The 27,614-nt window shown below is 35.1% G+C and overlaps 1 protein-coding gene and 1 pseudogene across 2 annotated transcripts in view; one reads left to right on the top strand and one right to left on the bottom strand.

Annotated features, from left to right (window-relative positions):
• Hs2st1 (heparan sulfate 2-O-sulfotransferase 1) overlaps positions 1 to 27,614 on the top strand; it is a 167,250-nt gene that overhangs the window by 84,679 nt on the left and 54,957 nt on the right. The gene's annotated exons all lie outside the window — the stretch shown is intronic.
• LOC143403427 (tubulin alpha-1B chain-like) lies at positions 2,487 to 3,749 on the bottom strand (annotated as a pseudogene).

Below are 27,614 nucleotides of genomic sequence, written 5' to 3'. Positions count from 1 at the left end.
CTATTAGTTATACAGTTTCCAGTGTACATCCATTGCTTATTTGGTTCTTGCTTTCATTGAGATATGTTTGTGTGTTCTAATGAAGAAATCTTGTATTTGTTCAAAAAGCATGCATGTAGCATTTGTAAAAGTATGGTAAGACTATACTTTGGTGAATTATGTCACATAGCATATGTTAAATAGAATGTTAAATAGAATTGTTAAATAAATGTTAGTGAAATTTAAAGTCAACTTGTTTTTCTGGTTTATATTTTATATAATATATATTATGTAATTATCTGAAACAGAACCCAACATGTAGAAGTAATTTTCTTCATGTTTTTAACCAGTAATAAAGATGGGTAATGGTCAGTTACCTAACACTAGTTGAGAGCGTAGGGTTTTTTTTTTTTTTTTTTTTTGGAATACAATTGGTGTACCAATGTCAGTTTTCAAACACTGCAGCTCCCTTTGTTAACGCGTTCTCTGTCCAGCTGTATTTATTCTTGTGAGTTGCTTCTGCATCCTTAGTTTAGTGTCTACTTTCTTTTATCATTTGTGTAAACTATTTTGATTAATGCCCTAGCTTGGTGTGCTGGAGAATCATAAGATAAGAGCTACAATTAAGTCATTTTACTACCTATTGGTAGGAGAGATATGCTTGAAAATGATAGGAAAGAGGCATAATTTTAGTTAGCTGAGAACTCATAGCATTTAGAGCTCAAGACATTCTTTCCTAGCTGAGGGCGTGTCCTAGAGGTAGATCAAAATAGGTGAGGATACAGTTTGAAAAAGTATATTTAACCTTATAGCATAATTTTATACTGGGAAAATGAAAATTTAAAAAATTTGAGAATGCAGTGCTATAAGTTTAGTTTAGTTACCCTCAGCCTCTGTGACCAAATTGTTAAACTGAAAATTCCAGGAATAAACAATTCATAAATTTTAAATTTTAAATTGCACACTATTTTGAGTAACATTACAAAATCTCACATTGTCCCACCCCATCCCACTGAGATGTTACCGAACCGTGCTGTCTATGCTACCTAACCGTTAGTTATATGGCAGCCATCTTGATTATGACATCAGCTGTCTTGGTATTGAAACACTTGTATTCAAGTAACCCATATTTTACTTAATAATGGCCCCAAAGTTCAACATTAATGATTCTGGCAGTTCAAATATGCCAGAGAGAAGCCATAAAGCATTTATTTTAAATGAGAAGTTGAAGGTTCTCAATAAGAAAAAAGAAAACCTGTATACTAAGATTGCCGAGATCTACATTAAAAACAATCTTCTATCTGAAATCATGAAGAAGGAAATTAATCTTATGTAAGCAATATAATCAAAAGTGAATGGAGTCTGTTATTTTATTTTCACACCCTAAAAACTGAGAATAAATTGTTTAGTTCTCCATGTCTCAGTGTTCCTATTTATGGAATGAGATAGGACAAGATAGTGGGAATACTTATGCCCCAGTCCAACCTCAGACCAATTAAATCAGAGTCTCTGGAGGTGAAGTCCAGATGTTCATATTTTCTAAAGTTTTCCAGGTGGTTCTAATGTGGGAAGCAAAGGTTGAGAACCACTAAATTATATGACAGTGCTACTCAAAGTGTTGTCTGTGAACTCCCTGCTAATCCACAAAAAGTGTTTATACCGCAAGGACATATGTATATTGTGGCCGAATATAAATCAAAGCACTAGTGTACTGTTAAATTTGGTTGATCCTTCCACCCCCGCCCGCTTTTGGTAGTCAGACCATTGATTGATTATGTCCCAGCACTGTTGCTCAATTTGTTTTGTTAGTGGGGATTAAACTCATGGGTGCTTAATCATTGAGCCACATTCCCATTCCCAGCCCTTTTTATTTTTTTATTTTGAGACAAAGTCTCACTAAATTGCTAAAGCTGGCCTCAAACCTGTGATCCTCTTGCTTCAGCCTCCCACATCACTGGGATTACAGGTGTGTGCCACCACTTCCAACTCCATTTAAGTTTTTTAAGTGTCCTATATATGAGATGCTGGGACATCATGGGTTGAGGAGGTGGTGAATTTAATTTTTACATTCTGGCAAAAGCTCTTTATTTGGTTTTAGACCAGAACTTGAAGTAGTACTTCTCTAAGATTATTTCCTGGATTTTAAATTCTTAAATTCTGTGTGTGGATATTTAACATATGGTTGTTTAAAACTTGATCTAGAGAGCGCTCTTGCAGTACCAATTTATATTATAATGAAAGGATGTCATTTAGATAATGAAAATGGCAAAAAATTGAAAGATTAAAAATGTTGGATTTTTACTGTTTTAATACTGTTTTAAAACCCTTCAGAGAAATGGACAGTTTGGGTTTGTGACAACACATTCATGTTTTAAAGCATAGGCCAGTAATTGTATGTGAGAGCATATAATGCTACATACAGATTAATTAATCAGACCAAACTTTTCAATGTTCAAGTCAGAATAAGCTTCCCTATAAAAGCAGCACCTTTGTGTCATATTTTAACTTTAGGATTCCTCTCCTTCTTTCTCATCCTCTCCTTCAGCAGAATCTACATCAATCACATAATCTTTCTCTTGGGCAACCATGTCCTCAAAGGCCTCAAAAAACTTTTTCCTCCATCCCCTCACCCACCTACCAGTGAACAAGGCATGCTTGGTATACATAAGGTCAAACTTGTGATCCAGGTGAGCCCAGGCCTTAGCGCAGTGGCTGTGATGTTACTCAGCACACTGTTCTATGGCCAGGTCTCCACCAGGCACCACAGTGGGAGACTGGTAATTAATGCCAACCTTGAAGCCAGTGTAGCACCAGTCCACAAACTGGATACACTTGATTTTGATGGTGGCAATGGCTGCATTGACATCTTTGGGGACCATATCACCGCAGTTCAACAGACAGCAAGTCACATTTTACCATCTGGTTGGCTGGCTCAAAGCAAGCATTGGAGATCTCTGCTGCTGAAAGCTGTTCATGGTAATCTTTCTCAGCAGAGATAACAGGAGCATATGTGGCCAGAGGGAAGTGGATACGGGGATAGGGTGCTAGGTTGGTCTGAATTCTGTCAGGTCAACATTTGGGGCTCCATCAAATCTGAGGGAAGCAGTGATAGATGACACAATTGATCTATCAACCTATTCAGGTTGGGCACACAATGTCAAGGTTTCTGTGATGTCATAGGTGGCCTCGTTATCTATCATGAAAGCACAATCAGTGCTCTAGGATAATGTGGGTGGTGAGGACGGAGTTGGAAGGCTCAACTACAGCTGTGGAAACCTGGGGGACTGGGTAAGTGGAGAATTCCAGCTTGGACTTCTTATTCCATCAGCAGAGAGGTGAACCCAGAACCAGTTTCCCCACCAAAGCTGTGGAAAACCAAGAAGCCCTCAGGGCTTGTGCGGTGGTCAGCCACTTTATGAATTCAGTCCAAGACAAGGTCAATGCTCTCCTTGCTGATGGTGGAGTGGTCTTGTGCATAGTTATTGGTATTATCTTCCTTGCCTGTGATGAGCTGTTCAGGGTGGAAAAGCTGACAGTAGATCCCAGTGTGAACTTCATCCATGACACTGGGTTCCAGGTCTACAGACACTGCTTGTTGCGCCTGTCTTGCTAAAGAAGGTGTTGAAGGAGCCATCTCTTTCCCCAGTGGTCTTGTCACTTGGCATCTGGCCATCAGGCTGGATGCCATGTTCCAGGCAGTAGAGCTCCCAACATGCATTGCCAATCTGGACACCAGCCTCACCAATGTAGGTGGAGATGCACTCACACATGGTTGCTGCTTTGTGGTTGCAGGACGAACGGTGGAGAGGAGAGAAGTTGTTGCTTCTTACAGTGGGACTCTTAGGCAGATGTTGTAAGAGAACTTACTGGATGATTATTTTTTAAAGAACAAATGGATAGTTTCTAAAATGGAACATGTTCCATACTATCACCAAATTATCAGTAATATTGTATGGTATAATTTCCTGGCACTGGCCAATGCACCATTTTTTCTAAATTGTTGCAAGAGATACTTGAATTACACATGATTAACTATTAATAATTGCAAAGCAGTTTTAAAATATAGAATATTTTGTGTGATATTTAATAGAATCCAATAGTGATAAGTAAAGACAATTCTTATTAATAGGCATTATTTTGCAAATAACTTAAATCATACCAAAAGGATGGTACATGAATAGACAGAGAATACCAGACTCATGAGAAGTTTTGCCTGTGACAGAAAAACATTTTAAAGTGATAGTATATTGTGAAACTTTTAGTTTGTAAACTCTTTTGTATTTGAAGTTAGTAGTATCAAAAATAGTATTGGGTGAAAAGTAATCTATTTTGGAATTGTAGTATATTAATTCTCTTTACCAAACTGTATAATTTTGTTAAAAGTCAAAATGGACTTGAATATTAAAATGCTAATTTAATTGAAAGTCCATTCTAAACCTCCCACTAACTTTTAAAATAAATTTAAGGTCATCTTCAAAACTTTTTTCTCTGGTTATTATGATAGTTTATAGATTATTATAGGAAATTACTTACTTTAATGATCCTAAGGAAAGTGTTTATAAATTATTCTGGGTTAGTAATGACAGCTCTTCACTATCAGAGGTTAACTCAAAGTCATCTGGATTCTTTTTATCCATGGTCCTGCTTGCTTATCTTCATTGAGTTCTTATTAATAAAAATGCATTTTTCCCTTTTATCATTTTTTTAAAAAAATCAGTGATTTAAACAGTGAAGAAAAACTATAAAATGTATATAGGAAAGACCAGTGTAATTAAAAGTTTTGAATAGGGTTAACCACTACGGATTTTTTTCTGGATGAACACCTGGCTGTGATTAACTGACCTTTGTAAGAAATAGTTTTCTTCCTTTCAGTTGACTTATTCCCAGTTTTTGTCTAATTCATTTAATGTGTTGTAATCCCATCTTCTAATCATAGGGGCCTCTGGATTGAAAAATAATAATAAATGACATTGTTCAGATGTTTTAATAAATCTTATTTGGGATTATACATTTATGAATTATTGTGGCTATTATCAGAATATATACAAATAGAATAGTAAAATGGACCCCCTACATATTTATTACCAAATTATCAGTTTGTCAACTGACATCTATCCTTATTTCATCTGTACCTTTTCCACTGCAGCATATCTCAGATAACATGTTATATTCATAAGTATTTTTCAAGGGAATTGAATTTTAGTTGGTAACTACAATGGACAATGTCTAAAAACCCCATAGGATGCTTAGAAGTTCTAGGTAATGGAGAATCTTTGCTAAAAAGTAGTTAAGAATTTTCTCTTGGAGTGCAAAGATTGTATCACATAGTAACTATGTTACTTGGATCTTGTGCAGTGTATGAATGCCCTCATAGCAGCTCTATAGTAAGGCACTGAAATTATCTTTTATTCTTCAGTGCAAGTTTTTATTTAAACCGTAATTTTTTAGCTTGTATAATGTTTTGACTTGTGTTAACTGAATTTATAATTTAGCAATTATGAACTTAATAATAAGAGACAAATGGAGAAAAATAAGATTTATGGGTTTACCAATTGAGACACAACCATTTAACAGATTGTATTATCTAATAGAGATATTTTTGCAGATATGCAAAGATTATTAATTTTCAAACATAAAGTAGTAGTAGTAATGAATCTTAAGTGTATCTTTAAAATGAGTAAACCATTTGCCCCTTAAATCTGTTTCAGTGTATTCAACAAAAACGGAATTAGTGTTGAGAATGGTTTTGAGATACCAGTGAGGAGGGTCATGGTCAATAGTCCATGATAAATGAAAATGTAAACTCTTATGTTGAAAATGCTAATCTTACAAAGAAATAGCAAATGTGCAGTATATACATGAAGAATTTTTATTCTAGAGCACTTGAGATTTTTTTCGTGTTCTGTAGTTTTTGGTATTTTTGTTTTGTTTTGTTTTTTGTCTGTGGCCACCAGGATAACAACTATGAATGGTTTTTCTAAATTCCAAAGGGGAGAAGATTAACAATGGATTGATAATTTTATCATTTAAGCTTTAGTGATTCTTTTCATCAAATTTAAATTGTTCACTAAAATTCTGTGTTAGAAATGTGCTCATGAATGCTACATTTTAAAAAATGCAATATACTTTGTCACCTTGTAGAATGAATCTCTTAGAGGTCAGAATCACATATTGAAAGAATCTTAAGGTTTCAAAATCCTTCAAATTCTGTCACTCAAAAAGCTTTTACAGTATTAATAAGTGTATGTACTCAGCATCCTTCTAAAAGACTATTGAAAGGGTCAGTGATTCTTATTAAGAAGGCAGATATATCATTGTGGTATACTGAACTCCAAATGTGTCTCCAAATATGCCCACATCCTAATTCCCAAAACATGTGAGTATGTTAATTTATATGGCAAAAGGAGTTTTACAGATGGGATAAAATTAAGGATGTTGAGCTAGGGGGAGATTGTTCTGAATTATGTAGGTGATCTCAATATAATCCTAAAAGGGGAGTCAGGAGAAACTGAAAAAAAAGGATGTGATGACAGAAGCAGGGGTTATAGTCAGAGAGATACTTGAAGATGCTTTACTGCTTTCTTTGAAGTTGGAGAAAGAGGCCATCACCCAAGGAAAGCAGATAGCCAGCCTCAGAAGCTAGAAAAGGGTGTCTAGGGAGTAGATTTTCTTTTAGGTCCTCCAGAAGAAACACAACCTTTTCCAGCACCTTGATTGTAGGACTCCTGAGCTTCAAAACCATAGATTATAAATTTATATTCCGATAAGCTATTAATTTTGTGGTAATTTGTTATAGCAACAATAGGAAAATGACGGTACATCCATACCATTAAGTGCTGGGCTGCTTTAAAATGGAACATGGAAAGTCTTTATGTTTTGATATAGTAAGATCTTGACAGTTGGTGGTAAGTTTAAAAAATAAAGGCAGGATGAAGAAAAAAATATACTATTCTAATATTTGTGCAAAAAAAGAGGTAAATAGTTGTTTCTTTTATTTCTTACGCATGCTATAATGCATAAAATGATATCTGAAGGGTTAACTAATAATACTGGTTAAGTAATGCGGAGCTTGGGAATTGGGCAAATTAATATACCCTTATAAAAATACTTTTTTAGTGGTGGTGCTGTAGGCCAGTGGTAGACCCCTTTCTTAGTATTTTGTGAGGCCCAAGGTTTGATCCCTAGTTTTAAGGGGGGAAAAAAAGTGAAATCAAAAAACAAACCCAACAGACATTAGACTAGTCTATGGGGTTATTTTGTAAATGGTTCTAACTAAGCTTTTAGATTAAACCATTTTATGAGACCATATTATGTTTAAAGTGCCTTATACTTTGATTTAATGGGCAACAAAAATCTTTTATTCTAAATTTACTTGTAAAACAGGAATCATTAATTGGAATTATTATTTCCCTAAAGAACCAACTGACAAGAGATATATTGTTTACTGAATTCTGATTTGGTCAGAAGTGGAAAGTAAACAAAGGCTTTGTTGTGAATATAATTATGTTATATTCTGCATGATAGTTCATGCCCTGTTAGGAGTGTTGTCACTTAGAATTGAAATAATATCTTATTGTTTAAAAAAGTGCATGTGTATTTGTGTGTACATAAAAAATGCTTTTAAAATATGACTACAAAATGCATCAAATCTATTTCTACATATGACACACGCAATGCACATATAGAAATTAATATAACTAGGTGATTATTTTGTACCATAACATGTTTTGTGACAATAAATTTTCTTTGGATATTAAAAGTAATTTTTATTTAGAAATTCTGGGAAATGATAAAACGTGCTCTTATATTTTAAATCTCATAATAACTTAAATTAAAATTCTGTAAAATTTGTATAGAGCCATTGAAATGTTGGGCCCAGAGTGAATTCTTGGTAAAAATTATCTAGTTCAACAGGCTGTAACACTTGGCAGGAAAGAGGTTCTGTAGTATAGAATACTAGCACTATTCAGCCTTGTAATTTTTATTTTTATTTATTTGTTTGTTTGTTTATTTATAGATTCAACCAAATCTGTTTTATTAATGCTCATCACACTTCAGATATGCATCCTAATTCTAAGTCCTAACTGAGTCTACACCTAAGGGTCCCATGCACTCACCTATGACATGTCTTAAGTCCGGGTTGCTGGGACTCCATCCGCTAGAGGAAGTCTGGCACAGGGGGGACAAACAGCAATGGAAGTCTCAGTCTCTCTGTCCAGGTCCTATTAGTCCCGCTGGTGTCCACATTCTGGGTTTTTAAGTCCTAGCTTGGTTGTGTTTACAGCTGATAACTGGTTAAAGCCTGGGGTGTACACCTGGGGTGTAGACTCTTGTATCAGTAACTTAAGTCTGTCTAAGTTCTGCAGTCTGTCTGAGTTCTGGAGTTCACATTATGGGCACATTACTTATAGTCATTCACTATTTAATCAACACACATTTCACTAATCAATATACTCAACATCTGTAACATTCCTGGTATTCATATCAAGTGTTCCCCCAAAAGCTCATTGTAATGCGAGAGAGGGATCACAGGGAAGATCATTGGGTTATAAGAGTCTTTACCTGGTCGGTGAATTCAGCCCTGATGGGATTAACTGAGTGGTGGCTGAAGGCTAGGGAGTGTGGCTTGAGGAAGTGGGAATTAGGGCATGGCTTTGGGTATATATTTGTATCTGGCAAGTGGAGTCTCTCTCTGCTTTCTGATCACCCTGTGAACCACTTCCCTTTGCCACACTCTTCTGCCATGATGTCCTGCTTCACCTCGAGCCCCAAGGAATGGAGCCTTCTGTCTGTGGACTAAGACCTCAGAAACTGTGAGCCCTCAGATAAACTTTTCCTCCTCTACAGTTGTTCAGGTTGGATCCTTTAGTCACAGCAGTGAAAAAGCTGACTAAAACAGCACCTCTGCCTACTGGGGCATTGATGGGACTTGAGGTGGGTCTTCATCTCCAGTGGGAGAGGTGGCCTCAGCCACAGCGTGTCTCTGGGTCACTGAACTGCTCCAGGCCATATGACCCACCCTGGCCCCCTCAGAGCACACTGGATGCTGACCCACCACAGGGGCAGAGAGGGTAGACCACCCCAGCGAAAGAGGAGGTGGCCGAAGTGGGACTCCACCAGCCTCCTCTAGGGCAGGGAAGCTGAAAAATCTCTTTAGCAATGACCAAGGCTCCTCTTCCCCAAGGATAGGATAGGCTCACTGGGCAGGATGACCAGTAGAGGAAGGGGCTCACTCAGATTGGGCAGCATAGGGAGGGGCTCACCCAGGCAGGGGCAGCAAGGGGAAGGGGGTCACCCAGGCAAGGATGTCAGAGGGAATGGCTCACCCAGGCTGGGACAGTAAGGGAAGGGGCTCACCCAGGCTGGGTCAGCAGGGAAAGAGGCTTACCCAGGGTCGGGCAGCAGGGGGAGGGGCTCTCCCAGGCAGGGATGGCAGAGGCACTCACCCAGCTGTAATTTTTAAATGTGGCAATATTTTCATAGGGAGCCATCTTAAGATGAACTGTTACCATTTTTGTTATCTGTATTATTTTTATCTTATTGTTTTACTAGAATGCTAACTTAGGAAGTCAGTACTTAGGCACCAGACATGAAATGGCATTGCATGTTTCTGTCTTAGCATTAATACATAAGGTATGTTTTTAAACTCCTTTTAAAAATTCCACGGTATAGGTAATTTTTTTTAACTGTTCTCCTTTGAAGTGGGAAGTGCTTTTTATTATAACTGCCACAGGTTGTTACAATTTTCTAGTTGGTTTGCTTTGTTTTTTCTGAGAAGGTGCTCATGTAGATTTTAATAAACTGAGAATTCTCCCATTAGAATGAAGGGAGAATTATTATGGAAGATCTCTCTTTTAAAATGTAGTTTTTTTTTATTGCCTGTGGCATCTTAATCAGGAATCCAATTTTTAGCTCATTTTAATCCCTATTATCTTTCCTATTTATCAGTTCATGAAGAAAGAAATACTTGGTAAAAATGAATACTTGGTGGAAATGACTACTTCTTTTATACAATATCATAGGGAGACATCAACATCTGTATGTATGGATTCTATAATTGTAAAAGCCTGTGCCAGGTGCAACTATTTTAAATAACAATGTTTTCAAACAATATAGGAGCACTAGCCTGTTTGTAAAGACAGGAAATGAATGTATTTATATTGTCACAAATTGACTTTTTAATACAAGCATAGAAAAAACGGTAAAGAAATATTCCCAAATATATACTTTGGTTATATTTGAATGGTAAGATTATATGTTATTTCCCTTTTCCTTCTGATATTGTTGATCCATCCTTTTATGGAATACATTTGTTTTTATGATAGAAGGAAAAAATGAACTTAAAAGGCCCTGGGAACCCATCTTATTCTTTGGTGAAGCCCTGTTTTAATGAGTTGATGCTTATGAGAATTGTAGTTTAAATATTTGTATAACTGTGCATTTATTAATGTACATATCAAAAATGCAAAAAAATTGTTTTCTTGAAATTGGGTCTACTTATGGGAGTTTCACATTTTGTTTTATAAAAAGACTATAATACTTATTTTGTATTTTCTAATTTCCACATTTTGTTTTATAAAGAATATTTATAATACTTATTTTGTGTTTTCTAATTTAGGTTTCTTTGAAGTAAAGCAAAAATGTAAGGCCTTTGTGAAACAATGTAGTTCTCTAGATTTTTCCTTCAAGTATTTTGCAACTGCCTTATCATTATCTGACTTTAGACCAGTATGTACTAGGTCTTTCTGGAGAATTCAGTTTGGATTTCATGGAAGCGGCAGCCCTCTTACTTTGAGTTCACACATTATTGATTTATGCAATAACAATAATAAGATAAACTTGCCATAAATTAGTTTGGAAACAATCAACTAGAATGAAACTAGGAACTTAGCTTATTTTTGTATATATTATATAGCATATGTACTTTTTGGAAAAGGAAGGGTCTACTTTAACTCAGCATTATGATTTTAAGACTCTTTCATTGTGTGTGTGTCTCTCTCTCTATATATATATGTATGTGTTTATCAATAGTTTTTGTATTATTTAGCAGTAATTCATCGTATGAATATAGTATCATTTGTTAGTCATTTACTGGTTGATGGGCATGAAAGTTGTTTCTCATTTGGGGCTATTAAAGAGGTAGTGAACATTTGAGCCCAAGAGTTTGTATTGATGTATGCTTTTATTTCTCTTGAATAAATACCTAGGTATGGACAGACTAGATTGTATAGTTAAATGAATATTTAACTTTTAAATAAAATTACAAAACGTTTTTCTAAAGTGGTTGTCCCATTTTCTATACCCACAGCAGTTCATGAGAATTTAAGTTATTTTATATCTTTGAAAAGACTTGATATGATCAAGTCTTTAATTTCAACCATTCTGCTAAGTTTATATGATATGTCATTATGGTTTCAATTTTCTTTTCCCTAATGACTAGCTATGTTGAACATCTTCTCACATTATTATCTACATCTCTCTCTTTGAGGACAATGTTCAAATCTTTTGTCCATTTAAAAAAGTTAGAGGCTTCCTGGTTGCTTTGTTCTGAGCTGCTTTCCTTCACCATGATGTTCTGCCTCACCTTGGGCCCAGAGCTATGAAATTGACTGACTGTGGAATAAACCTGTGAAACCATGAGCCCAAGTAAAGTTTTCCTCCTCTATGTTGTTCTTGTCCACAGCAATGCAAAAGCAGACTAAAGCAGAAATTGGTACTGAGAAATGGGGTCATTGTGGTGACTAATCTGACCGTGTGGTTCAAAAGCTTTTGAAGCTGGTTTGTATGGAGATAAATTTTTGAAAGGTTTAGATATGCAGACTGGAAAACCTTTAGAATGTTGTTATCAGAGCTTAATGGACAATTCTGATGGGACTCAGAAGACCAGAATGTCAGTAGGACAGTCAGTAAAGACTGGGCTCATAAGGTTTCAAAGTAGGATTCTCTTGGAAATTAGAATAGAAAACATTCACGTCATATTCTGGCAAAGAAGTTGTCTACATTTTGCCCATGTTCTGAAACTTTTTGTGAGGCTCAATTTAAAGGCGATGCACTAATTATTCTAGTGGAGAAAATTTCAAGGCAGCATAGCATTCAGGTGTCAGCATGGATATTGCTGATGGCTTCTATCCAAGTTTTCTCTGATAATCAGGCACAGAAAGCAGATGGAAATATTTGAAAATCTTGTAGTTTTGTCAGAAAAATGTGAATAAAACTGGGGCTAAGGAGGTTGTGGTCGCTAAAGACATTATGGCCACTAAAGAGATGCTGAGTATACTGTGCAAAGATAGTTTCAGGAAATCTCAGGGGTTGATTGGCAAGACCACACTCATCTCAGGCTCAAAGGATGTAAAAGTAAAAATTCCTTTGAGAAGAGGCCATGGGAGCACCCTGCTTGCCCAGACAGACCTAGGAAGTTTTTTTCAGCATGCTCAGCCACCCAGGCATTGAGAGGCTGCTGCATTTGAGGTCCCATGAGGCTTGGTTTGAGACAGTGGCAGACCTTGGCAGCAATCTCATAGTGCTGGTTCTATAGGAATATAGGATGCTAGAATTGAAAGGTCATGGAAGCTTCCACAGAAATTTCAAAGGAAGGCCTGGGAAACTAGGCAAAGTGTAGCAGGGTCAGAGTCCCTGCAAGCTGTTGCTGAGAGGATGATGCCTGAAGATGTGAGAAGGAAGCTGAAGCTACAGTAGTGACCCCTGAGATTAAGAGATGCCAATAAAGGGGATGTCTCCCGGGGAAAGCTATGGGAATCAAGCAGCAACAAGCCAAGAAGAGAGTCCTTGTGCGCTGCAACCAGCAAAGCCATAGGAGCAGAGAGCTACACAAACCCTTTAGAGAGAAAATCATGATGCCAGATGTCCCAGATGCTGGGTGTGGAACTACATGGCTTCTTTGCCCAGCTGGATTTCCATCTTGCTTTGGTCTCATCCCTTCTTTTTATGTCCTTATTTCTCTCTTTTGGAATGGAAATGTTTACTGTATGCTATTACATTTTTGATATATACAACTTGCTTTTGATCTTTACTCTCATAGCTAAGAGTTTGCCTTGAGTTCTAGATGAGATTATGGACTTGGACTTTTGGGCAATGTTGGAAATGTTAAGACTATGAGAATGCTTGATAATGGACTAAATGATTTTGCATTGTGAGATGGACATGAGATTTGGGGGGCAAGAGGCAGAATGTTACGGTTTAGATATGAGGTATCTCCCAGAAGTTAATGCATTAGATAATGCAAGAATTTTCAGAGGTAAAATGATTAGATTATGAGAGGTGTAAGTTACTCAGTAGATTGATCTACTTACATGGATTAAGTGGCAGTAACTATAGGCAGGTAGGATGTGGCTGGAGGAAGTAAGTCACTGATAGTGTGACTTTGGGGTTTATATTTTATCTTTGGTGAGCAGAGCTCTTTCTTTCCTGGTTGCCATGTCCTGAGCTGCTTTCCTCCACCATGCCCTTCTGCCATAATGTTCTGCCTCCCTTTGGCCCAGAGTGATGGAGGTGGCTGACTGTAGACTTGACACTGAAACCACAGCCAAAATAACTTTTCATCCTCTAAAAAAAAATTTAGGTTGGTGGTTTTCTTATTATTTAATTGTAAAATACAAATATTCTTTAGCTGTTATACAAATCTTTTGTTGGTAATACATCATGCACAGTTTTCTCCCAGTCTGTGGCTTTCTTTTCATATTTATATTTTAATTTTGGTGCAGTCCAGTACACTGATGTTTGCTTTTATAGTAATTGATTGTTTTGTCATGCTCATGATGCCTTTGCCAAACCCAGTGTTACCGAGATTGTTTCTTTTGGAAGTTTTTAAAATTTTAGCCCTTAATTTACACCCATGATTAATTTTGAATTTGATTTTTTATATGGGTGAAATAAGAATAAAAATTCCTCTTTAAAAAAACACATGGCTATCCAATCCCTATACTTTCTGTTGAGTGGACTATTGTATCCTCCATTGATCTGTCTTGCCAACTTCCTCTAATATTGATTATGTGTGTATAGTTGTATTTCTGAATCCACTTGTCTGTTCCATTGATGTAGGTGGTCTTTGTGCCAGTACCACATGATCTTGTCTACTGTATCTTAATAATGTCTTGAAAGAAATGGAGCAAGTCTTCCAATTTTGTTCTTTTACTTCAAAATTTTTTCCTATTCTATGTTTTTTGAATATGTCTGTGTTAAGTTTTAGATTCAGGCAATTTATACCAAAAAGCTTGTTGAGATTTTCATAGGGATTACATAGCATTTATATATAAGTTTGGGAAGAAATAATGTCTTAATAATAGTATTTAACCATGAACATCACTTCTTTATCTAAGTCTTAATTTTCTAAGTAATGTTTCATCATTTTTTACTATATTACTTTATATATCTTATTGCAAGTGTATTTTTTCATATTATTTTGCATGGTATTTTAAATGTTAATTACTGTTATCTGTTTTTAATACACAAAAATACAGTTGATCTATATATTGATTTTTGTGTCCCACGAGGGATATAAACTCTCATAAATTCCCATCTTTTTTTTTTTTTGGTAGATTTCTTAGGAATTTTTACATAATCATGCTATCTTGGATAAAAAACAGTTTTACTTCTTGCTGCTAATCTGTGTGCCTTTCTTTCTTTATTTTTCTTGCCTGATTTCATGGGATAGAACTTCCATGACAGGGTTGCATAAAAGTGGTGAGATATGTATATCCTTGCTTTATTCATAGTCTTAGGGTGAAATAGGGTGAAAACATCCAGTTGTTTAGTACAATATGATGTTATCTGTAGGTTTTCCCAAAATATTCTTTTATCAGGTTGAGGACATTCTCTTTTATTCCTAGTTCTCTGATTTTTTTTTATCATGAATAGAATTAAGATTTTATTTATCTAATGTTAAAGCAGCCTTGTATTCCTGGTGTAAACTATATTGGTATGGTCATAGACTTTTATACATTATTGTATTTACTTCACTAAATTTTTTATTAATTTTGCCTTCGTGTTCACATAGGATCTGATTTCTAATTTTCCTGTAATGTCTATCTGATTTGATCATCAGAATAGTGCTAGCTTCAGATAATTAGAAGATAAATGTTCTCTCTTATTCACTATTCTTCAAGAGTTTATTTTGAATTCATATTTTTCTTCAGCATTTGGTAGGATTTTTCTGGTAAAACCATCTTGATCTGTGGGAAAGTTTTGTTTGTTGGTTGGATTTTTGGTTTTCTATGGGATGATTTTTATCTATAAATTCAATTTCTTTAACATATGAGTTTATTCTATTCAACTTTATTCAAAGTTTTGTTTATTCTTAATTGAGCTGTGTTAATTTTTGCTTTTTAAGGAATTTATCCATTTCATTTGTTATCAAATTTATTGTTATCGAATTGTAATATTCCCTTATTATCAGTATTACCTCTCCTCATTTCTATTTTGTGTCCTTCCTTCCTAGTCTGGCACGGGGTTATTAGTTAGTTTTTGGTTTTTTGTTTTGTTTTTATTTTAACACACAGAACAGGATTCAGTTTTTCTGATTTTTCTATGTTTTCTGTTTTCTATTTCATTGATTTGTGCTTTTATTTTCTTTCCTTTTTCTGTTTTCTTAGTGTGACACTTAGATCATTGATATAGACCTGTGTTCTTTTCTATTATGATTATGTAGAGCTCCAAGTTTCCCTATAAGCACTGCTTTCTTTACATTTCACAATTTTGATGTGTTATCAGTTTTGTTATATTCAAAATACTTTTCTAATTTTGGTTTTTGTTTTTCCTTTGTCTCCTGGGTTACTTGAAGCATGTTTTATAGGCTAAATATGTGTGATTTTAAATATTTTATTCTGTTGGAGTCCGATAACATGCTTTGTATGACTTGAATCCTTTTGAACTTATTGTATCCATTTTATGATTCACAGTATGGCTTATCTTATTAAATCTTCCATGTGCAAAAAAAAAAAAAATAGTATCTGTATCCTGGTTGGAGTTTTTCATAAATCCCAATTAGTTGATAGTATTATTCAAGTTCCATATATCTTTATGAGATTTCTATCAACTTTGTTTCAATTATTGGAAAAATCTCTGATTATACTTAGATTTGTCTACTTTTTCCTCTCAGTTTTTCATTGATGTGTTTTAAGAGTTTCTTACAAAGATGTACATATATTTAAAGTTGTTGTGTCCTTGTGATATAAATTGACTCCTTTAGCATTATAACATGGCCCTCTTTTTTCTGTCAATATATTTTGCTCTGAAGTTCATTTTGTTATTAATGTGACCTCTCTAGCTTTCTTTCTTTCTTTCTTTTTTTTTTTTTTTTTTTGAGAGAGAGAGAGAGAATTTTTTTTAATATTTATTTTTCAGTTTTCGGTGGACACAACATCTTTATTTTATTTTTATGTGGTGCTGAGGATCAAACCCAGTGCCCCACGCATGCCACGTTACCGCTTGAGCCACATCCCCAGCCCCTCTCTCTAGCTTTCTTTATTTGTGGTATTATAATGTATCACTTTCCATTCTTTTTACTTGTTTCATTTAAAGTGGTTCACTTGGAGGTAATATATAGTTGAATACTTTTTTTAATCTGTTCAGCAGTCTCTGCCTTTTCATTGGGGTATATGGATCATTTATTTTTAACTTACAAATATCAAGTTTAGTAGTTATTAATAAGGATTTAAGAGTTTATATAATTTGATGGTTTCCATCCAATAAGCCTTACTCCTAAAATTTAATTAAACCGATTTGTTTTATTTACACTATTTCTAGGTTATCTAGAAGGTTATCTCAGCCACCAAAAAATTATTTTTTTTGAGAAATAAACAGGGCTATATTAAAATCAGATGGCTTCCAAAAACAAGAAGTTATGCTGCAGAGAGTTCTTCCTTAATACATTAGGTATGAAAGGGTGAAATGGAGAATTGTAACCAGAGGGTCACAAACTAGTCAGCCAAAATGTGTTAAACAAGTACCAGTGTTGCTCTTGTGTGCTTTGTAATGGCTTCTGTTTGGCACAGATTTTAGCTCCCTCACTCTTATATCACCTCAGGAGAATATCCTGACAACTAGTTTATACCATTAAGTGGAATAGCCTTGTTTTTCACTGATGTAAGCTAGATTTAAATTTATCACAAATGCCAAGTTAATGGGAGTATCAATTAGTTACATGGAAGAGAGCATATTCTGCATCTGTCTTCTTAATTAGTCAACAGAAATACTTTCTAGAACATTGATTTTCAGAGTGTTCCTGGACCATCATATCACTGTCACCTGGGAACTTGATATGCAGATTCTTAGGCCTGAATTAGTATCCAGTGAAGGTGGGAAGGCAGGAATCTGTTTTTTGACAAACTCACCAAGTGATTCTGATGCACACTTTTATTGAGTACCTCTGCTCTAGAATATCATGCACACCAAACTCTAGTAAAATAACAGCAAGCTTTCAGCATCGCTAATTCTAATTTTCAGACAGCTGCTGCATTAGGTTTTAGATAATGATCTCTAAATCCAGCTGGAGCTGAGTCCTAGTTACTCATTATTCCTTTTACTTACTAGTGAATAGAGCACCAGGTGCAGTTGTCGAAGTGTGAAAATAATTCAGCTTTGTAGACACTGCTGGCATTTCTTTCTTGATTTTTCAAAATGCTTTAATCTTCTTGGTATGGTATTTATTTCAACAATCAAAGCACATATATTTTAATGGCAGTTTGGACCTCTGCTAAGAAATGAAGAAATCTCTGAATATTTCTGCCTGTTTAACATAAAAATTAATATTTTAGCTGTATTACAAAGCTTATATATAATTGAATCCTTCCAATTGTGCTTTTCTGCCAGTGTTTTCATTTAAGAACAATTTTAAATGTCTTTCCAGAATAATTTACTCTTTACCCTCTTCACATTTTCCACTTTATCACATCTTTATTTTTACTTTGGGGAAAAGTGCCAGCAGCGATTTATTTTTGTAATAGTAAAACCCAATGGATATGGCAGTAAAAAACTAACAAACAAACAAACAAAAACCCTGTAAGGCCCACCTATGTGCAATGTGAGTTAAAAAAACAAAACCTCATCAAGCCTTCAAAAATTATTCCAAAGACATATCGATAAGACAAGAAACAAGCACATATGTTTTAAAAAATGCTTTGTTTGCTAACATATGCCAAATGTGAATATTGAACAGTGGACACATGATCAGAAACAACATATTTCATGCTGGCTACTGTAGCACATACCTGTAATCCCTCTGCCTCAGGAGGCAGAGGCAGGAGGATCATGAATTCAAAGCTAGCCTCAGCAGCTTAGTGAGGTCCTAAGCAACTCAGTAAGACCCTATCTCTAAATAAAATATCAAAAAGGGCTGAGGATGTGGCTCAGAGGTTAAATGCCCCTGGGTTCAATTCCTGGTACCAAAGAGCAAAAACAAACAAACCCCCACAGTATTCATTAGTAGATAAATGCATGGTCAATATTGCAGGCTTGTTTTTGGTTATATCTGGATATTCCATGGGTACCTAAAAGTGATAATCCACGTTTCCCTCTCATTAGCCTATCACTAGAATCAGAATTAACATTAATAGAATTACATTTAGCCTCCAGCCCAGATGTTTGTATAGGACTTCATTCTCCATTAAAAAGCCTTTCTAATATTTATGCAAACATTTCAAAGATACCTCGTATGTGTATTTTAAAAAAGGAAAAGCAGAATTCCCTCTGCCCCTACACATCTTCCTGGTCACCTTTTTCCACAGGGTAACCATTTCTAATCAAGCACCCTCATCTCTGCTGCTGCCTCAAGAGGAAAGGCATAAATATTTTTTTGAATATTTATTTTTTAGTTTTTTAAGTGGACACAATATCTTTATTTTACATTTATATGGTGCTGAGGATTGAACTCAGTGCCTCAATCATGCTAGGCAAGCACTCTACCACTGAGCCACAACCCCAGCCCCGAAAAAGCCAATAAATATTATAGCCCTCATGGTGTCAAGATTGATGTAGGAATAGAGATGATTCTACAAGAATCTATGTAGAAATTTCTATAAGATCCCATGTAGAAATAGAGATGATGAAATACTATTTATCACTTGTGAACCTGCTTTGTGCACCTTTGTGAGGAGATGACTGACCATATATCCACTATTCATGCATTCCTCCTCATGCTATGTATTTATTCTAGGAATCAGCTGCCCAACCAAGAATTAAATTTCTCATCATTTTTCTAGATAGAGCCAACTGACTAGTGTTTGCCAAGATAATTAATAAACTAGCATGCTTTTTCTATTTTATTCTCCTGTATCTGCCAAATAAGGTCCTGGGGTAAATGGCAAAGTCACAAGAGAAGGAGCCCTATTCCCTGAATCACTGCATAAAAGCCATCTACCAACCAGGAACACTCACATTGGTACCTGGACAAGACTGAGCTACCTTTGTAGTAAACAATTGAAGTTTTATTTCTTATAGGATATGTATCAATTTCCCAGTATGTTGATTAAGACATTATGCTTTAGTTTCTGCCCATTTGTCTACCTCATGCTTTACACTTATTCATCTCACTCATTTCCTAAGCTTCTTAAGAACAACTTTTAGGGCCTAACTATACCATTCAGTGCTGTGCCTCCAAGGGCATTGCTCATACTTTTTGCTATTTTATTTATTTATTTATTTATTTAATTTTTTTTTAGAGAGAGAGAATATCTTAATATTTATTTTTTAGTTTTCCGCGGACACAACATCTTTGTTTGTATGTGGTGCTGAGGATCGAACCCGGGCCGCACGCATGCCAGGCAAGCACGCTACTGCTTGAGCCACATCCCCAGCCCTTTTTTTATTTATTAAAAAAAAAGTTTTTTTTAGTTGTAAATGGGCACAATGCCTTTATTTTACTTATTTATTTCTATGTGGTGCTAAGGATCATGTGCCTCACACATGCTAGATAGTGCTGTACTACTGAACTACAACCCCAGTCCCCTTTTTTATTTTTCTTTTGGTCTATTCAGGAAATAGTTTCTTATAAACTTTAAATTTTTAAAATTTTAGTGTTAATTTTTGGGGAGAAGGAGCACTGTCACTATTTTTCTTTGGCTGGAACCACACCCCTGGGCTCAAATGAGCTCTAGCCTCAGCCTCCCACATGCTGAACTGTAGGTATACACCACCACACCCATCTTGTATAAATTTTTATTATGGCAACTATACCACCAGACTTTCCAAGAGTAGGTTTATCTGCAGAACCTGATTCGGTACCTAAAATTAATAATCCTCATCACATGTTTATGGAATTAATGAATCCAGTGCAAAAACTTGGTCATATATGATCATAGTAATCTTATTACACAAAGCTATATAGTACAGAATGACAATGCTTAGTTTCTTGAACTCTTACAGTAATTGTTTTAGTCACCATATTTGCTACTGTGACCAAATGCCCTGACAAAAACAACTATAAGAAGGAAAAATTTATTTGGGGCTAACAGCTTCAGAGATGTCAGTTTGTAGATGGCCTACTCCATTCCTTGGTGCCTGACATGAGGCAGAACATAAGGGTGGAAATGTGTGGTGGAGGAAAGCAGCCGGAAACATGATATCAGGAAGCACAGAGAAAGAACTCCCCTCACCACAAACAAAATATAAACCCCAAGGGCACATCCCCATGGACCCACCTCCTCCTGGCACATCCTACCTATAGTCACCACCCAATTAATCCATTCAACTGGATTAATGTATTGATCGGATTAAGGATCTCCTGGCCCAATCATTTCACCTTATAACTTTTTGCATTATTTTACACATGAGCCTTTTTGGGGACGCCTAACATTTAAATCATAACAGCACTCATTAGGGATAAATTCTTTGTCTTTTTCAAAATAGACAAAAATATATCTAGGTGTCACTAAATAAGATTGGGAGATAGTAATTCCATTTCTTTCTTTCTGCTCATGTCTATATTTCTGCTTCTTCTTACTTTGAGCCTGGAATTGAGTGAGCAAGGGGAGCCCTCCAAAAACATACCTGTAATGTTAAAGGAGAAATTAATGTATCTCAGAGGTTCCCTGGTTTCAGCTTTCATCAATGCAGAAATCCCTTCTTTTCATCCTGGGGCAAGTCCTCAGGCTGCTTCTATGTGAATAACCTCAGGGACTAATAACTTATTACCACTTCCTAAACTGCTTATGCCTCTACTGATGATTTGAAAGCCCATCTTATATTGAGCCACAGTCTACCTTGTCTCCTGGAGTAATTCTTTGGAAAGAATGCTTCCTACTTTTCACGATAACCTTTGAGATACCTTAACATACTTAGTCCTTTTATGGATTTTCTAAACAGTTTTTTGTATAGCATGATTGATCCAGCTCATTTGCATTCTGGATGTGCTGTGGTTTTCAGTGTGTGCCTAAAATGACACATAATATTCCTGTGTGTTGGAATGTAATTTTTTTTAGAAATTTTCTTCTGTGATTTAAGACAATAATTTGCATTTTAGTTAGAAGTGTACATTTTGATATCAGATGAAGGTTTGAATTCAGACCTTATTCCTTATAACTCTGTAATTAATCTAACTTTAGACTCCATTACTATATGTAGAATTATTATCATAATTAAATAATTAATGTACCTTTAAACAGTAGGATTGCTCCGGGTCCATAGTAAAGGCCGATAAGTGGGTATTTGCTATTCTGATAGTTATGTTTATCAGTGTAGCCTAAAATGCAATAGATTGCAGCTGTTTCATATTACTGTTAAGTAATTTTATCATTATTATACTAGTATATTTGTCATTTACCAACTTGTGCTACTATTTAGGTTTTACCTGCATTATCTATCTACACATTTTTAAAGTCGGCTCCATTTATTCAAGGCACAATTTATGCAGTGTATTTTCCAGAAAATTTTCTCCCAATTCTTGGATCTGGAAGTATTTTGTTCTCATGACATTTGTTACAATGGCATTTTTTCAATTTTGTGCAAAATGGAAATTGAAAATAGAAACAGTGTACTTGAAAATTTATATAAAGATGAAGGGTAATTTGAGATAGAATGTCTTGGTAAAACACAAGAAAAAGAAATAACAGATTAGTTGAACTCCCCATTTTGTATCAAAGTATTCATTTCAAGTGATTGAGACATGTGAAGATTGAAGCCTCAAAGTTAGCACCTGTGATTTTTAATAATATATTTTTTAAATATTTATTTTTTAGTTCTTGGCGGACACAACATCTTTGTTTGTATGTGGTGCTGAGGATCGAACCCGGGCCGCACGCATGCCAGACGAGTGCGCTACCGCTTGAGCCACATCCCCAGCCCTTTAATAATATTTTATATTTCCAAAATAGGTACTTGGCCCAAACATTATTGACAGGTTAAGAGACAAGGGTAAATGGCTGTGGGTGAATGTGAAGAATCTCTTTCCAGGAATGTTATCCCCAAAACATGGATGTTGGCCAATCTGGCTTTGGTCTGTCACCTGTGTTCCATTGATACAGTAGGAAAGGCTGATTTGCATTTTCCTGAACTACTATTTGGGAGAGGTTTTATTTTCTAATTTTAGTAATAGATCCCATATTTATACTGGTACATTAAAGGAAAAACCTCAGCTTTATATTGGACCCACTTCAGACTTTCTTATTATCCACATAGTAACCCACAAATGGAAAAAATTTTTTTTCCTGTTGATCATGAATGACACGACTATTATACAATTATGAATTGTGAGGGTGATGATTTCAAGAATTGTTTTTGGCTTTGTGTTTTTTTTAACCTTTTTAAATTTCGAACTACATGTTCACAGAAAGTTGCAAAGATAATACAGCATGTTTTGTTTTTTTAACACCTACAAGACAGTCAACTTCTGTCCTCCTCTTTTACTCTAACTATAGCATATTATTTACCATGCCTTTTGCATAGGAACATTACAGGAAAAAGCTGCCAAATGCTTTTGCAATTCCAAAATAAAATACTTAATTTTTTTTCAAAGATGCTTACAGAAAAATATTATACTTCTATAATATTGTCATAGGGTAAGTGTGAGGCTCTACTCCTTACTAATATAGCTTAGAAAAATACTAAATCTCAGAGAATTAATGTAATGTAGAGTACAGACCCTGGAGTCAGAGGGACTGAATGGTATACTGACATCAGTAATCAGATAGTGATCACAACTTCTTTGACACTCAAAGTTTGCTACTCTAAATTAAGATAATATCTAGCCCCTATTAGCATTGGCCTTTTTAAAAATCAATACCTAAGGGGCTGGGGTTGTAACTCAACAGTAGAGCACTCACCTAGCACATGCAAGGCCTTGGATTTGATCTTCAGCACCACATAAAAATAAATAAACAAATACATAAAAAGGTATTGGGTCCCAACCACAACTAAAAAAATAAATATTAAAAAAAATCAATACCCAAGCCTGATACAGTGTCAATAATACCACCAACTCAGGTGGCTGAGACAGGAGGAGTTTTGATGCCAGCCTGAGCAACTTAAGATCCTTTCTCAAAATAAAGAAATAAAAGGCCTAGAGATGTAACTTGATGGTAGAGTACCCCTGAGTTCAATCCCCATACACACACACACACACACACACACACACACACACACACACCAGAACCTTAGGTGATGCAAATAAAACACTTGAACAGAATATGCCTATGACACATGATGTATGTAAAACACAAAACAGATAGAATTCACTTTTTACAAACTATTTCCAGTATTATTTCATATAGATGATTAATATATTTCTCAAATTGATAAGAAAGTTGTAAATTGTATAAGAATTTCACACTTCTAAACTAGAAATAACTATACAAATCTGTAATCGAAGACTGGGTGTGGTGGCATACCTATAGTCCCAGCTGTCTGGGGAGGCTAAGGCTAGAAGATCACAAATTTGAGGCCAGTTTGGGCAACTTAGCAAAATCTTGTCTAAGAAATAAAATAAAACAAAGGCTAGAGATGTAACTCAGTGGTAGAGTGCTTGCCTAACATGTACAAGGTCTTGTATTCAATCTTCATTTCCCCCAAAGCAAACCAAAACTTATAATCAAATTTGGCAAGTATATTAAATAAAATAAATATAAAATGCATTATAACTTAGTAACCTCAGCAACAGAATTATATTTGCTGTTCTTGTATTGATAGGATATTTAACAACTATTTTTAATATTCATAGATCATCTTAGGAAAATTAACCAATGTGTTTTTAATGATGTCAGATGAAGTTTGGAAGTTTGTTTCTATTTTGTAATGTGTTTTCATAAATATTAAGGATTAATGTATAGTTAATGTGAAAGCATAGTGTATACATAAAATATGTATGTACAGGGGCCTAGAAAAAGTCCTTAACATGGAGGCATTCAACAAATATTTGAATTTTATAAACTGTTGAATGTTTTATAAGCATTTTTGGTTTTAATATTATTGTTATTAAAGTGAACCCATATTATAAGATCTCATTATTTTTTGAGTACTTTCTTGTTTTTGATAATTTTGAAGCAAAATTTATCAGCATAAGCCATTTTAGAGTGCACCTTTCAAAACTGGGCATGGTGGTACACACTCATAAAAATCAGTGACTGAGGAGGCTGAGGTAAGAGGATTGCAAGTTTGAGACCATCCTTAACAATTTAGGGAGAACTTGTTTCCAAAAAATGGATACGAAGGGGCTGGGAGTACCTCTGACTTCAATTCCCAGTATCACAAAAAATAAAAAATGTGTGAACTATTTACTGACATTTACTACTTTCCCGGTATTATACAACCATTACCACTATCTAGTTCCAAAAACGTTTCATCACTCTGAAGGAAGCCTTATAACCATGAAACAGGTGCTTCCTTTATTATCCCTGACAATCACCAATCTGTGCTCTGTTTCTGTGTTTTTACCTATTATGGCTATTTCATATAATAGTGACCAATTAGCATCTGGCTTCTTTCACTTAATTATGTTTGAGATTTATTGTTAACATTAACATATATTACAATTTTATTCCTTTTTAAGGCTGACTAGTATTTCATTGTATTTATATTCCACAGTTTGTTTATTCATTTTTAAGTTGATAGACATATGGATTGTTTTTAATTTTGGCTATAATATGCCATGAACATTTATAAGTACTCGTATGAGTAACTGTTTTCAGTTCTTTCATTGTATACTTAGAAGTGAAATTGCTGACTCATATTCTAATTCTATGTTTAACTTTTTGATAAACCCCTAAACAGTTTTCCGTCAAAAGTGTTCCATCCCACCAACAATCTTTTTTACTGGTTATTTTATGTATTCCATTATGTAAATATAATTGGTCAGTTAACTGGTATTATTTTAGAAAGTCAAGTGAAGTATAGAAACCTTACCTCCATTTATGTTCTTTTTTTTTTTATGATGTGAAGTTACTCTGATTGTGTATTCATTTGTAAATAGGAAAGTTATATCCAATTTACTCTAGTCTTTCCACTTCTTGCCCCCCACCTTTATTTTCCTTTGTTCAGAACTTCTATTCTTCTATCTCCTATTGTGAGTTATCATCTGCATGTCAGAACATTCCACCTTTGTTTGGGGGAGATTGGCTTATTTCACTTAGCATGATAGTCTCCAGGTCCATCCATTTACTGGCAAAAGTCATAGTCATTCTTTTCTATGGCTGAATAATATTCCATTGTGTATATATACTACTTTTTTTTTTTTTTTTTTTTGCTCATAGCAGAATGAAAAGGATGGAAAATGGCATAGTGAACTAGAACACAAAGCAAAAGAATTACCCAATCTGAATAGCAGCAGTAGGAATGTAAGCTGAGAAAAGGAAAGCAGCAACAGCAACAACAGTAACTACAAAGACAGCCCCAAGGAACTGTGGGCTGCAGTGAAACAGTTTGTTATATAAGTCCTCTTATTCTCCCCCATTTACAACACAATTACCATAAATATTTGCTGTATATACATTTAGAACCATATCACACAGGGTTATAGGTTTTGCTTTCCTTTTAGACATATTTTCAAAAACTCAAATGGAAAAAGAAAGTTCATTGTATTTATCCATATTTTTACCCTTTAAGTTTTTTGTTCTTTTTGGTGTAAGTTTCCATCTTTTATCCTCCTTTTCTGTTTAGAGAACTTTCTCTAGCCAGTCTGTTAGGGTTGTTCTACCAGCAATACAGTTTCTTAATTTTCTTGCATATAAGGGTTATTTTCTCGTCATCCTGGAGATTGTTTTTCTATAGGTATATGATTCTTTCTTTTATTTCAGCACTTAAAAAACCTTGTGCTACATCCTCTGACTCCACGGTTTCTAATGAGAAATATGTTGTTATTCCAGATTTCTATAGATAAGGCTTCAGTTTTTCTCACTGCTTTCAAGATTTGTTTTCAGAAGTTAATTATGATGTATATTGACCTACATAGATATTTTCAGATTTTATATGACTTGGAGTTTTCAGCCATAATTCTTTTGAAACTATTTTTAGCTCTATCTTCTTTCTCCTCTTCTTATAAGACTCTGTGACTCGAAAGTAGATCTTTCATTGCAGTCCACAGTTCCTTGAGGCTGTCTTTGTAGTTGCAGTTGTTGTTGTTGCTTTCCTTTTCTCAGTTTACATTCCTACTGCTGCGATTCAGATTGGGTAATTTCTTTTGCTTTGTGTTCTAGTTCACTAAGCCATTCTCCATCCTTTTCATTCTGCTATTGGACATTAACTGAATTCTTCATTTTAGTTATTATATTTTTGATTTCTAAAATTTCCAATTGGTTCTTATGTGTTCTATTTCTTTACTAAAACTTCATTTGATGAGGCTCTCTTTCCATTTGGTTCAAGCATGTTGCTAATTGCTCATTAAAGCACTTTTATGGCTCTTTTAAATATTTAATAATTCTTTGACATGTCATCTTAGTGTTGCCTTTCTTAATTATCTTTATTCATTGAATTTGAAGTCTTCCTGTTCTTGATGGATAGTATTTGATTAACCTGAACATTTTATCCTGAGTTCATTATTTAAATGTTCAATTTTTTTATTTTTCTGATCCTATTCTTGCAATGGAAGGAGATACTGCTTTATTACTGCTGAGTTCCAAGTTCTTCATTTGGTCTCAAACAACACCTGATAGGTTCATTCTTACTACTAGACCAGGGAACAGGTGGGCTTGTTACACTGGATGATGGCAAAAGTTCTGAATCTCTGTTAGGCCTCTTCTGACACCACCAAATGGAGAAGGAAAGAGTCTTCTTATTAATGCCATGTGAAAGTGAAAGTCCAGACTCTTTAATTGTTCTTCACTGACACTGTGGAAGTGCCTCATTACTGGCTTCCTGTGTTGAAGGTCTTAATCTCTAATTGGCCTTTTCTGACACCACTCTACCAAGAATCTTGGGTACCTTGTTACAGCTTGGTGAGGGGTAGAAGTTTAGCTTCCCCACTTGCCTATAGCAGTGAAGGTGGAGCCAGTTCCTCAACCCCTGTGGAATTTGGCTGAAGTACAGTGGTTAACATCTAAATGTTCTCTATTTTCTTTTGCTGTTCCTATCTTGACCCTTTGGATAGAAAGAGCAGACTTTTGTCTGTGCCTGTTTCTGGGTTGCCACATACCTCCCACATAACAAATTTTTATTTTACTCAGCAAAGTTATCCTTTAGAATCAAAGAAGAGATGAAAA

Source organism: Callospermophilus lateralis, chromosome 7 (genome assembly GCF_048772815.1).
Source record: "Callospermophilus lateralis isolate mCalLat2 chromosome 7, mCalLat2.hap1, whole genome shotgun sequence".
Lineage (NCBI taxonomy): Eukaryota > Metazoa > Chordata > Mammalia > Rodentia > Sciuridae > Callospermophilus > Callospermophilus lateralis.
Note: the sequence above shows the minus strand (reverse complement) of the source record. Positions and strands in the feature narration are given on the sequence as shown.